We start from the raw sequence: 12,664 nt of genomic DNA on the forward strand, positions 1-12,664 counted from the left end.
GAGGAAAGCATTGCGACATTGACCTTGGCTAGGGAATGGAGCTCGTTATCGGTAGCGAGGCAACGAAATTAATCCCCGGGCGATTGTTTCTAGCATTTTCATGATATCTAATCGAAGTCAACCGTTGGTTATTCGATGATAACAGAACGATTAAGCTGCGCTTTCACACGGCGATTTCAATTAGAACTCAATATGGATTTGAGCGAACTGCGTGGTCGAACAGTTCGAAGTATAAGCTATTCACGCGGTTGAACAGCTTGCGTCATTCGATTGTTGAATCGATTTGCCCGAAAAACTGTTCTTCGAAATCAGTATTCATCGCGAGTGGAAATTAATTAGTTTTCTTTTATATCGTTTAACTTTATTTTACTAGTTTTTCTGAATTTAGATTCAAACTGTTTCAAATAATTTAGAAGTTCTCTAGCGAAGTCTCCGAATTAATCGACTACCAGAAAATTCCGACTGTGCACGTTTAACGTTAATGCATTCGTACCAAGGAAAACTGAAACTCAGAGACACGTGCGTTTGTGAGAACCCGTTTACAGTCGAGACACATAAGCATAAGAAAACAACGGGACGTTAAAGTGTAGACGTGACGTCAATAGGTGTTGTAATAGATAACAGACAGAAATATTGAATTTCGTGTGTCTTCTTACTTGCGAACTAAACTAATTGTATTAGGATGCACAAGAGTTCGGGATCACTTTTGTTTTATCTCTGCGAAAGAGAGACTACTACTTCGTCGACTTATACGTGTAATTTCGAGATTCGATTGGATCAATTGTTATGTATCGCAATTCTCTGATGGCTTTCGCGCACAGTACCATTCCCGTTCTCACGAACTTCCGAACTTGCGTGGGCTTTCCCTCGATATAGTCAAATACAAGTATCCGTGAGACGAGAGTTGATCGAGTCAGTCACACTGTCTCTTGCGCTCTGTGCCAATCGCATAGATATAGAGAACAGAGAGGCGGTGCGAGAAAGAAGACGAGAAAGAGAGAAAGAGAAAGAGTGCGTGCGTGTGTATTCTTAGGCGGACGGCGAAATCGGCGAGCAGCCGTTACTCGGCGGTGCATAAATAACCGGTGACGTCAGGTCAGGTACGTGGAACCGTGGGACGGGGTTCCTTTCGTCTCGTTTTGTCTCTCCAGTGACTCTCTCGAACGCGGCGTTGCTTCCTCCCGATACCCCCGAAGTCACTGATCCGGCGACGCTGCGAGAGTTTCGAAATCAAATCTTCGCTCCGCGAATACCCACGGTATTTTGAACATTACTTCTCGGCGCGATGTCGCATCTTTATGCCGAATCAGATTTGCTTGTTAACTCGGAAAACGCGAAAAACGCGACTTTGATTCGCTCGAACAAGTATAATCGATCGAAGCAGTTTATTATGCAGTTTATTATGCAAGCGTGAAAGCATAACCCGTCCGAGTAGGAAGGAGAAATCGCGGTCGCGTATTGCTTTTCTTGCCGTGACCTTTCGCAGGATTTGTTCGCAAAATCTGAAAAAATTGCCTTATGGCGAGAGGGGGCGTGACGTGGGCGCTGCCGAGAGGAGAAGGCGGAGGACGAGCAACTTATAACGAGCTGTGGAGCGCCGTACGCGATTTTCGAGAGGGAAATATTCTCCGTTATCCCCCGTGACTTCGCCCGAGGGTTTGCTCCAAAACCCTCCCTCTCCCCCTTCGCCTGCTTTCCACCCTCTCATCTTTTCGCAGGTAGTCTCACTTAACTTTCCTCCGTCGTTAAAGGAAGGTTCGGGACCGATCCAATCTTCTTTCTCACGTCACTGTGGCGTATCTTCAACTGTATTTCTTATCCCCCCCTCCTCTTCTCTTCCTTCGCGCACACCTGATCATCAGTTTCTTCATTGAATCGATAGATCGATAGATGGATTTAAAGGAAAAAAACTAAAAATGTCTATTTTTATTATTTTTTATTTGTTTATATCAATTGATTAATTGCAGTTAATCTTGGAACAATCAAAAGTTAGTAATTGCGTGTCAATGCATAAATTATTTATGCTTTCATTAATTGAAGTAACCCAGAGAACTTGAAGCATGAAATGTGATTTCGTATTGGTGGAGGAATTATTGTGGTCTCATATTGCATGTCAGATGATAATTTATACGATCCTATAATTAATACGATTTTATAATAATATACTATAACACTGTCTGTTCTTCAGTAAAACAATTTTCTGCATACATACTGTTTTAAATCTATTGTTTTTATAAAAACTTCTTTTATGAAATAACAAGTCAGTAAAGTAAGTTCTAGAGTTTTAAAAAGGAAATTTAATCTACGTAAAAAAGGAGAAATAAAAATGAAGAGAACAGAAGGTAGATAATAAATGCGCAGTTTTTTTTTCTGTAGATATTATGAATACAAATGAATCCATCTTACGAATGTTATCAATGTACAGGATTAACAGGCCGCGGCCTCTTTGTAACTAGGATTACATCGCAATTTCATTCGATAAGTTTGTTTAATGGACGATCAACAGGAATCTTGCCTCTGGACTTCCATCTCTAGTGCGAAACTTTTTAATTAAAAGAACAGGGGACGCCGCGGGATATCTTCCGCGAGAAGTGGAGAAGTTCACGGGAATATTCAGATATTCAAGCCCCGCCGTAATACTCTCTCGCAGGTGAATTTATTTACGAAGTACAAAAGCGTGGGGGAAAACAGTATCGCGATTCGTCGTAAATGCGGACAAACATTCGTAATTCATGCGTTTGTTAACGCTTGTTGCGAAAACCGTGCGGTGTTACAGTTTAACAATTTAACTCATCGCACAAACAATATATCACTTTCAAAAAAGCATCACGTTATTATAAAACAATTTTAAACGAGAACCTCTGTATTGTTGATAGCTTTTGCAAACATTACAAGTATCATTATGACTTTTTTAGCTTATATATATGTAATTAAACATTAAGTTAGTGAAAAACATTCATACTTTTTAAATCAAGTTGAAAACAAAATTTGAACAAAAATCACAGCCACGTTACCGCTTTAGACTTCAGTAGATTCTTTTTTATCTCAAATCTAAAGAGAATTTTTTCGATCCTTTTTTAAAATAAACTTCAATTTTCTAATTTTATTTAATACAAGGGTTTGATGGAAAACGATAAATCTTTAATATCAATCTAATGATACAACGGAGGATATAAATAACTGAGCTCTCTTTTTAATGTCGTCAATGTTAAAAGCTGCTGAATTTAATTCCGCATACAAATTTTATTGAGTGTTTATGCATATTTGCGAATTACGACGGGTAGCGTGTATGCATTATTGTATTGATGGTAATCGCGAGAGTCTCTAGTCGTAGCGGAAACAAATCGATAGCGAATCTCACGCTTGAAATCAATGTACCCGTGGCGCGCTACGGCTGTAACGGGCAACTAATTTGCGTTCGAGCCGCGAAGTAATTAACGCCGGCCACCGGATCTAGCGTTTTCTCTTGACGCCAATAAATTCGTTGATGTTTTATCACTCCGCTCACAGCCGCGACAATACGGCGTAAATTTGTAAATTTATCGTTTCGGCCTAGTGCAAATTGTTTTCGTTCTCTCGACGAGTTATTCTCTTATTTTTCTTACTATCTCTTTAGCAAGTCAAGATGGTGTTTGAGCGATTCTGTGAGAACTTTTATCTAGCTTTGGAGAAAAAGAACTTGCAGATAATCTATCGCCTTTTTGATACAATGTCTTTGAGGGCTATTTATTATTTCATCGCACAAAGTTACGCAGTCGTGATTCGGGAAATGAAACCACAATTGAATTATTTCTCTTCAGATTGGTTCTTTTTCACATGGTGCTGCGCGCCGGCGACGGTGGTAACGAGGTCAGCGCGTGTATTTACCCGCGTATATAACCCATTAAGTATTACCTAACCGCATGGGCGTGCGAGAGTCGGGAATAGAGCGGCGGCAGATGCGAGGTCGAGTGATGTCATGCGTTCGACGTTCTCCAAGTTCGTGGGCAACGAGCGTGTTTATCGTGTAACGCGTTAATGATGCGCGTTTCGAAAGTATCACGTTTTCCACGGCCGAGGATATGCCGCTGATAGAAATAGACAATGATTATCGCATTTGTATACGTGAAGTAAACCAGCGGAAAAGGAAGAAACGCGCGGAGCATCTGACATGAAGGAGCTCGATGTGTCTATTAAGGGATCGTTTGTATCCGTGGATTTGCGAGATCATAAAGTCTTTTATCATTCGCGTTATCTCTCTCTCTCGTTCTCGAGAGACTGGGATTTATCTGTGAGTGGTTGGAAATGCCAGTCGCGAAAGTTAGCGATTTAGCCCAGTCACACATCGGACGGAGCAGTCATAAATCCTGGGATATATGTAACTACGGATCTTTTAGTGGAACCAATTAGAAAGACCCGCTTTTGTTTCTTGTCTTTTCTTGTGGTTATCATCGATTTGAGATTTGAGTGTAAAGTCTCCGCTTTCCGTCGCTCGTTAAAGAGCGTATTATAGATGGTTAATTCACAGATGCATTTCCTTGAAAATCCCTCAAAGGGATTGTGTCAATTAGTGGGGAGATCTTATGTGTGTGCATGTGTGTGTATGATCAGTCCTGGCAACGACGATGAAACGTCGTAACTGCGAATCGTTAATTGCTGAAAACGATTACTGGAGTATTTCGTGTTGTAGGTACAAGCTTAAATTCACTTCTTTGAACTATCTTTTTTAATTATATAAAGATTTTGTCTTTTATTGAGGAAAAATCACTATTGTTAGCGAAATAACTTATATATTTTGTAGTTTGGAAATTCTATAGTTAACATTCATTATCAATTTGTGTCACTCAAACTCGTATCCATGTAAAATCTTTAGGCTTGCGAGTTCTTAATTTTATTTCATTGAATTTAATTACAACTCAGACGATTTTGATTTCCAATATTGGAACAGTCGTAAGTAAGTAATAGACTACTAATAAGTTCGCGAATAAACGGACCGATGTTTTCGCACTGAACTTTAGTAATTAATCGAGCGCGGCGAAAGAACGGGCTGGAAGTAGGTGGCTAAAAGCGGTCGCAACCGTTCCAACAAACTCTCTTCGTCCACCCATTTCTCACTCCGCCAACCCTTTTCCACCAAGCTCTCCCTTGCAGTATTTCATCTCACTTTCTCGTTCCTTCCGCTTATCCACTATGTGCGTTCTCGTATACATTAAATTGCGTTCATATATTTCAACAAGGAATTTAACAAAATGCAAAAGGAGTCTTATTAGAGCAATGAAAGAACTCAGGAATAATTAACTAATTTTTCAAATGATATTAATTTATTTTTTTTTTCACGGAAAAATGCGAAAAGAAATGCCTTTAATATTCTTTTTGTGCATTGCACGAACGTTTGTATAAAATACTCAAATTCCATTTTTCGCTGATAGTTTTTTTCCGGCGAAGAGTGATTTTTAAATGCGCGGATTTAGAAAAGTCCTCATCGTCGGAATGGAGAAGATTCCGCTGCACTTTTCGCGGGCCATATACGCGAGAGCCTGAGTCAGCGGGAGCAAGTTCCGAGGACATTTAAATTTATTTGGGGATAGCGTTGCGAATGGTGCGGGCGCAGAAAATAACATGGAAAACGAATCGAGCGGTGGAGAACGACTTCTTCATTCCTCGCAGAGCGTGGGAAAACGATTTTTTTTCCCTCCTCGTCGCAAAGTGCGACTGCAGTCGAGTCCATCTTCTTAAGCTTGCATACTTGATTTAATTGAATCACTCGACATAATCTATTTTCTCCGAACGGCGATCTGAGTCACGATCGTCGGTTAATTCACGTAATTGCGATGAGACTCTGCTTGCCAGCTTGTAAATAGAATAGGATGAGGCAATTCGTCGCACAACCGGAGAGTAATCTATCGTGTTAAAGCAAGTGGAAAGTGTTACGACATTCTTTTTTTGCACGAAGCGTCATTTTCGGGAAAGTCGAATTTGAGAATTCATCTAATATGCATGCGGCTGAACATATCTGTATATTATTTATTATTTCTGCTTGTGTTAACGTTTGTAAATGTATATACGTAATAGTATGATCAGAAAGAACACAGGTTTCTATAGATTATTTGTTCTTTATTACATTAAAAATTGCTGATGCGAAAGAAGAAAAGGCAATGTTCAATCAATGTTTAATCTCTTTGTATTATTTGTATTATTGGTTATGTTGATAGTTGGAAAATTGCTCTCTGTGTATTTACTTACAGCAGAAATTGTCCAATTCCCAAAAGAGCTCTACTATAGATTTTTTATTCGCGACTTATTACATTATTAACAGAATTGGGAGCAATTATCTTTGAATTACGACTGAATAACTATTTGTTATAGCTGTACATTTTACTTTCCCTCTTTTTCGAAATAACGAAGGTAACTTGTAACAAATTTGATCAATAGAAGTAAAAGAATAAAGTACAAGAAAGCATTATTAGAGACCTATTCCATAAATATAACAAATGTTTGGTAAATAACGAAGACTACTTTGACTTAATCGCGGTCGTGATCGGTTTATCAAGGCATATCAAGACGTTATCGTAGTTTACGCATTTGCGAGCAATTTAGCGAACTTCAGTCAACATATTTATCCACGAATCGCGTGGAATGGAATTTGATCGGTTATTTGTGCCATAATGACCGGTCGCGGGCAGCAACAATGTTTGCAGAAAGAACGTACTCATTTGCGCCCATTACAACTCGAGCCATATCTCCAGTGTACGTTTTTGTAATAAGATTTATCGGGCCGTAGGCAGCGCCGATGGATGTATCTCGCGCGGTCTGCTTTTGGTTAATAACACAGCAGGTCGGAACGGAACGGCAGATACAAATTGCGAGCGGTGTACTGCCGGCGAGCGAGCGCGCGAACTTGTGCGCGCGGAACAATGGATCGAGGGAATGATGCCGCGCCGGCGATTGTGTGTCAGGCACTTTGGAAAAATGTAAACGGAACGGCTTGTGCCCGGCTTAGGGAGTTCAAATGGTACGGTAACGGACTGACGCTGACAAGTTTGTAATCGATAATCCTATAAATTCACCGTCGCCGCCTACTCGTTCGAGCGCAAATAAATCGATGCGCTGCCGCCACGCGCCAATCTTTTTGCTAATCATCGCCCTCCTCTCCCGCTTCTCCGAAACCTGAATCGAAAGAATTTGCAACTTGTAAAATAGCTATTTTTGAAATTTTGACCATTGTACGCTATCGCTTTTGCCATCGTGTAAAATTTAGTAAAGAGAATAATACTTTTGTTTGGCGGAGAGGTTCAGTTATATAAGAATATTCTTCCACTGGTCATATTCACCGGTGCGTTTTCACACGCGTTTGCGCGCGTAAGACGCGGGATCTGAGGCCGATTGACGCGAGCTTAATTAAGATAATAACCGCACGAGTTATCGTCTAACTAATACACGGGGCTCTATTTGCGGCCGTCGAACCGATTTTTATCGTTTGAAGGATATCGGTGATAAAAAGTCGGCGAGTATTCTGGCGCGGGATTCTTATCGGGGGAGCTATTAAGTCGTTCCGCGTCGGCATGCGAAAGAGGAGCATCCGCGAGAAAAGCTGTAACGGGGATTACGAGCTTGACACCGGTACCGTTGGGTCCGTCTTAATAGCTTCATTCGATCGCGAAGGGCCCGAGAGGTAATTGATGGCCCTTCATTGTGTTCCGTCGCGAGAGCAGCGCCCGGCGAGTGCGGCAATAAGGGCCAATGTCCCTCTCTCGGGGTGGGAAATTACCCTCTTGTGCGTTATTAATGGTTTCGTAAGCGCCATCCTGGTCAATAAGTAACCGGCAAGCCAAATTCCTGTCACGTATGCGTCCCGATGTTGGGTGTATATAATGCTTCTTCGCCACGCGCGCCGCAGCTTCGACATTTCCGAGAAATTCCCGTATAAACAATTAAACGCGATATTCCCGATATTCCTCCTGTAGATGTGCGGAATATTGTTGATTTTTTTCAAGTCTTGATAGCAGTGTAAAGAATATCTATGTATCGATAAACAAGAGACTTTGCGATTTTTTAAGACAAATGTTTTATTTAGACATGAGACGTCATTTGTCATTAATTCTTAGGTCAGAACTAACAAAAGTGTTAAGAGCTTCGTCGCAATTTGACATAATATTACAGTGATACCTTTTGACGAAATATAGCTATCACTGGTATAGCACGATAGCACGATAGAAGGGTGTGAACTAAGGTTCAATGTCCTCCTTTGACAAAGAAATATTCTGCGCGTCTCTATGTCCTTCGCCCGCGAATACTCGTAAAGATCGAGGCGATTTTCGCTCACAGCGGGGCTTTATCTCGGTTTCTACACCGATCATCCGTTTTTCCCAACAGGCGTCGTACCTCGTCGCCACCCTTCGGAAGCAGACGAAGACAAAGCATCACGACATAAATAATTTATCTCGGAGGCGGTACCGCGGCGTGACGCAACGCGGCGACGTCGACGGTGTGCGTTGCATTAAATATGAAATCCAATATAAACTTTCGAACGATATAAATCTAGAGTACCACCTGGCCACTATTACGTCGCGTCTACATTCCCCTCGCGCAATAACGAAACCCTTTACTAATTCTTTAATCATTTCATGTTTTTCTTAGCATTAAGTAGTTCTATAAAAATATATTAATATAAACTTTTTAGACTCCAGAGAATAGTGAGATCTCGCAGAAGCGCTTTGCTTTTGCTTAGGAATAAATTTATCGTATTTAGAATTTAATTGAATAAGTTACAAGACATATGGCGTACGCGCAACTTGACGAACGTGAAACTCATCTTGCTATTTTTCTCCAGGATGCAGAGACAAAGCCGGCGTGACTCGGAGGTGGAGGTTGCGCTTATGCGCCCTGTAAGCACAGCTGGCTAATAGCCTCGGAGCCCGTCCCCGACACCCTGCAGCCACACCAGGTAGGAATCTTTCGTTTACCTTGTGTGTATATGCGCGTGCATATACTCCGCGTCACGCGGATAGTCTGCCGTCCGCCTCTCGTGTTTTACTGCAGAAAATCAGGATCGCCGCCGTGTTCTCCCGAGCGTGAAAATATCCATGCTGTGCACGCCCTTACACGCGAGGCGGTAATTAGTCGTTAATCCTTTCGCCCGAGAGAGATTAAGGAACGTTCGTCGAAGCGAAGTAACTTGCGTCAGATGCCTGTGAATATGAAATTATATATACCTATTCGTTAATTAACATCTCGCATTTGCACAATTAGATCGTTATTCCTTCATCGCTAATACAGAGTGGATACTTTAGAAACATATTTGCAAGGTATGTTTGAAAATATTTTTTGTTATAAATTCGACAGTGTATATATCCGTAAAAAATTATCTGAGCATTTTATTTGGATTCAACACACTTTTCTAATTGCTTTTCTGAAATCATGGCAGTAAACGTAACTATCACCACTTATCTGTATCGTTACAAAAGAAATTTCGAAAGTGCCACGCCGCCATTATCGCACGATCATGGAGAGAATACAAATAGGCTCGTTTACATTAGAATTTCGTTTGGGGTTAGCAATGAGGACACTTTCCTTGGGCTTTCACAGTTTGATTGTACCGGTGCCAATATGCGAATGTACGATAGAATAAACACGTGCAGAGGTTGTAATAAACGTTTCTGCAGTTGACTAACTAACTACTTGAGATGATAAAACGCGTAAAGTCATAAATCTTTTACAATGTTACATGTTTGTATTTAACATGTTTGTAGTTTAACATTATAAAACTTGAGTTGCCTCTTTACATCATATGTGTACTTTTTAACGTGTAGTAAAGATTATTCTCTTTTTGAGGAATATATTATTCCAGAAATAACTTTATATTTATTCCTGTCTCGAATGCGTTTGCATCTAACAGCGTATAATGCTCACTACACATTTACCATTTTTATTTAAAGCAACGCATGTTTGGGACGCAAACGATTGCATTATATGTAACTATGTATTGCGCGAGAGGGACGCGAATCTCTCTCTCTCGAGGCGATGATAAAAAAATAAGGAAAGAGAAAAAGAGAGAGAAAAGTGATGACGCATACGTGACGAAACAGGATTCGCCATCCTCTTTCGCACAAGTGCAGCCATGTTATATATCTCAAGACTGTGTGCGCGCGCGTAAATTGCATAATGCAAATCAGCGTCATTCCGTCCGAAAGCTCCGCGGGGGGGGAAAAAAAGATCCATCAAAATTCATGGCCGTCGACAGTGGATAGCGGAGCTTTCTCGTGTAAGTGCAACGACCGTTTCTCCCAACTGTATTTTTCGGCGAGCTCCGCAAGCCCGGATCACTCCGCGCCGGGAATTTCCCGGCATCGAATGGGGCCCGAGATACCTTCTCGCGCCCATTCCTCGTGTATTCTCCCCGGGAAACAAAGTTTTATCCGTCGTCGCCGAGCTGGCGTACGCACGCGTATGGAGATGCCATTTCTCTCGATGCATCGCTTCTTTTTCCCTGTCGTATCCCACGGAGAAGCGCAGCGGACGAGATGCATTTATTCATGTTTCGTCGCTTCTCCTTCATCGCGCTTCAAGGCGCGCTGTCACGGAAGCCGTAAGTGTTCGCGCTTCCCCTGTCGTGTGTGCTTCGCTCGTGAACACAAGTGAGTGCTCACGTCCGCGGTTACGCGTTAAATAAATCTCTGTGTTCTGCGTTAATCCGCGAGCAGCTAGGCGGATATTTCACGCTTTCGATCGATGAATGTGCCACGTGCGTTGCGACCACCATACACAAAATCCGCCGTAATTCGGTGTAATTTATTCTGACGTAATTTATTTCGGATGTATAGTACGGTCGGCATAATCTTCTCAGTGGGACGCTCGACGTAACGCAAATGAACGTATTTTATTTAAGGCAAATAAACAGCTTTATTGCTGCATATAAAAGCACAGATCCGACTGTGCGTGTGGTACCTTTCAACTGATAAATGCCATCAATGGCGCTTATCAATTGAAATATTCTTGATATGGATTAAATAATAACTTTTCATGAAATTAATTTGATTTCCGCGAATCTCGTTGATGGGAGATATTTGTGTTTTTCAATGAGACAGAGAAAATTATGGCGCAAATGCGTTGGAATTTCTGTGTTATTTTCACTAATTTAGACTATTGGACAATTTTCTGGCGCCTTCCTTTGTCGACTAAGAATTCATCCGGGCTTTTCGGAATTTCGCTGATGAAAGACTACCAAGTTTTCCTGCGCTACGGGCGGCGTCTTTTTTCATTTTCTCGATTCACCGCGCGAAATTGTTCAAGGAAACTCTGGCAATAAGTCGGTGGGACTGTAAATTGACGAATTCTTTTCTATTGTGCCCCTTTAAACGGACACACGTGCTAACTCGCTCACACGTGTCCAAATGTAGAATGAATCACTCCCCGGAAATTACAGTGTGCATTTAGGATGAAACTCAGATGTCTTTAACGAAGTATCTATACTGTCACTGGTAGGACTTGGGGATTATCAATAATTAATATTATAAAGGCAAGGGAAAAAACAACAATAATATAGGCAACATAGAAAATATATTTCGCATTAAATCGAATAAAAATGAGAGAGATGTTTTTGGCATAGTACATTATTTAGTACCTTAAGATCGACAGTAATTAATATTATAGATAACAGAAATAATAATAATAGTAATAATAATAATAGGACAATGAGATGTCTTCAATATAATACACTATTACTTTGTGGTAACAATATACATATATACATATATACTTTAAGATTATTAATAATCTTGTATTGATATATAACACACACAAAAAAGTATCATGAGAACGCCTTTTTGCCGCTACTTTTTAACTCGAAAGAGATGTGCCATACAGATTTTATAAAAGTATTTGCACTGTCGCGTTCGATAATCGCGCGCGAATGTCGGGGACGTATCCCATTTCGTCAGAAATCCTCGATAAACACGTTCACCGTGCGCGCGAATTGGCGGTATCGAGTATCGGAGCGACCTTAGAGTTTCGCGTAGAAGAGTCCAACGATTTCAAGCGCGAGAGAGGCCGACGGCGTGCGAATGAAAGAGACAGTAGATTGCGAAGCGGAGCGAGCGATCTCGCCTTGCATGAATATTCAATATCGAGAGCCGGCGTGATTTCGCAAGCCGCTACTCTTTATCGAAACTTTCTCGTCGCTCGGCACCCCGTCATCGATAACCGTCCGTGAAAGGAATTCTTTTTTTTTTTCGCGATTCCGCCGCGTCGCTTGGAAAAGCCGATATGTTTATTCGTCCTCTTCCTCTCTTATTGCTTATTCACGTACTATTTGCTTATTATTTTGCGTTTGTTTATTACTGTTGATTGCTTCATCGTCCGTGATATTTTAATTGCATACGTGAAATCAATATCTTTGCTTTTCTTTTATTTCTTATTCTTTTATGAAGTTCTCATTATTGTATGCGGTATATTGATGATAGAAACAACTTTTTTTTTATTATTCTATTACTTTAAAAGAAAACATCGATATATTTAGATTTAATTATATAATGCTTATTTATTCACTGTTTTGTTTATTTAGTATTTACTCTATAACGATTGTTCGTTTCGTTATGAATTATATCTGCATTAATTTTGCACAAGATGGATAATTTTTTTCTTCTACTGCTGCGGTGAAATTCTCATTACGCGCGTAGGATCGGCTCGT

The 12,664-nt window shown here is 40.8% G+C and overlaps 1 protein-coding gene across 6 annotated transcripts in view; it reads left to right on the forward strand.

Annotated features, from left to right (window-relative positions):
- The window catches only part of LOC139769039 (uncharacterized), a 173,289-nt gene that overhangs the window by 99,516 nt on the left and 61,109 nt on the right, over positions 1-12,664 (forward strand). For all 6 annotated transcript variants that reach the window (XM_071699787.1, XM_071699788.1, XM_071699790.1 and 3 more), the window contains one exon: positions 8,810-8,923. The gene's annotated coding sequence lies outside the window, so the exon portion shown is untranslated. The remainder of the gene's footprint in view (positions 1-8,809; positions 8,924-12,664) is intronic.

Source organism: Temnothorax nylanderi, unplaced genomic scaffold (genome assembly GCF_030848795.1).
Source record: "Temnothorax nylanderi isolate EJ_2023f unplaced genomic scaffold, tnyl_v1.0 TNYL_tig0019_pilon, whole genome shotgun sequence".
NCBI lineage: Eukaryota > Metazoa > Arthropoda > Insecta > Hymenoptera > Formicidae > Temnothorax > Temnothorax nylanderi.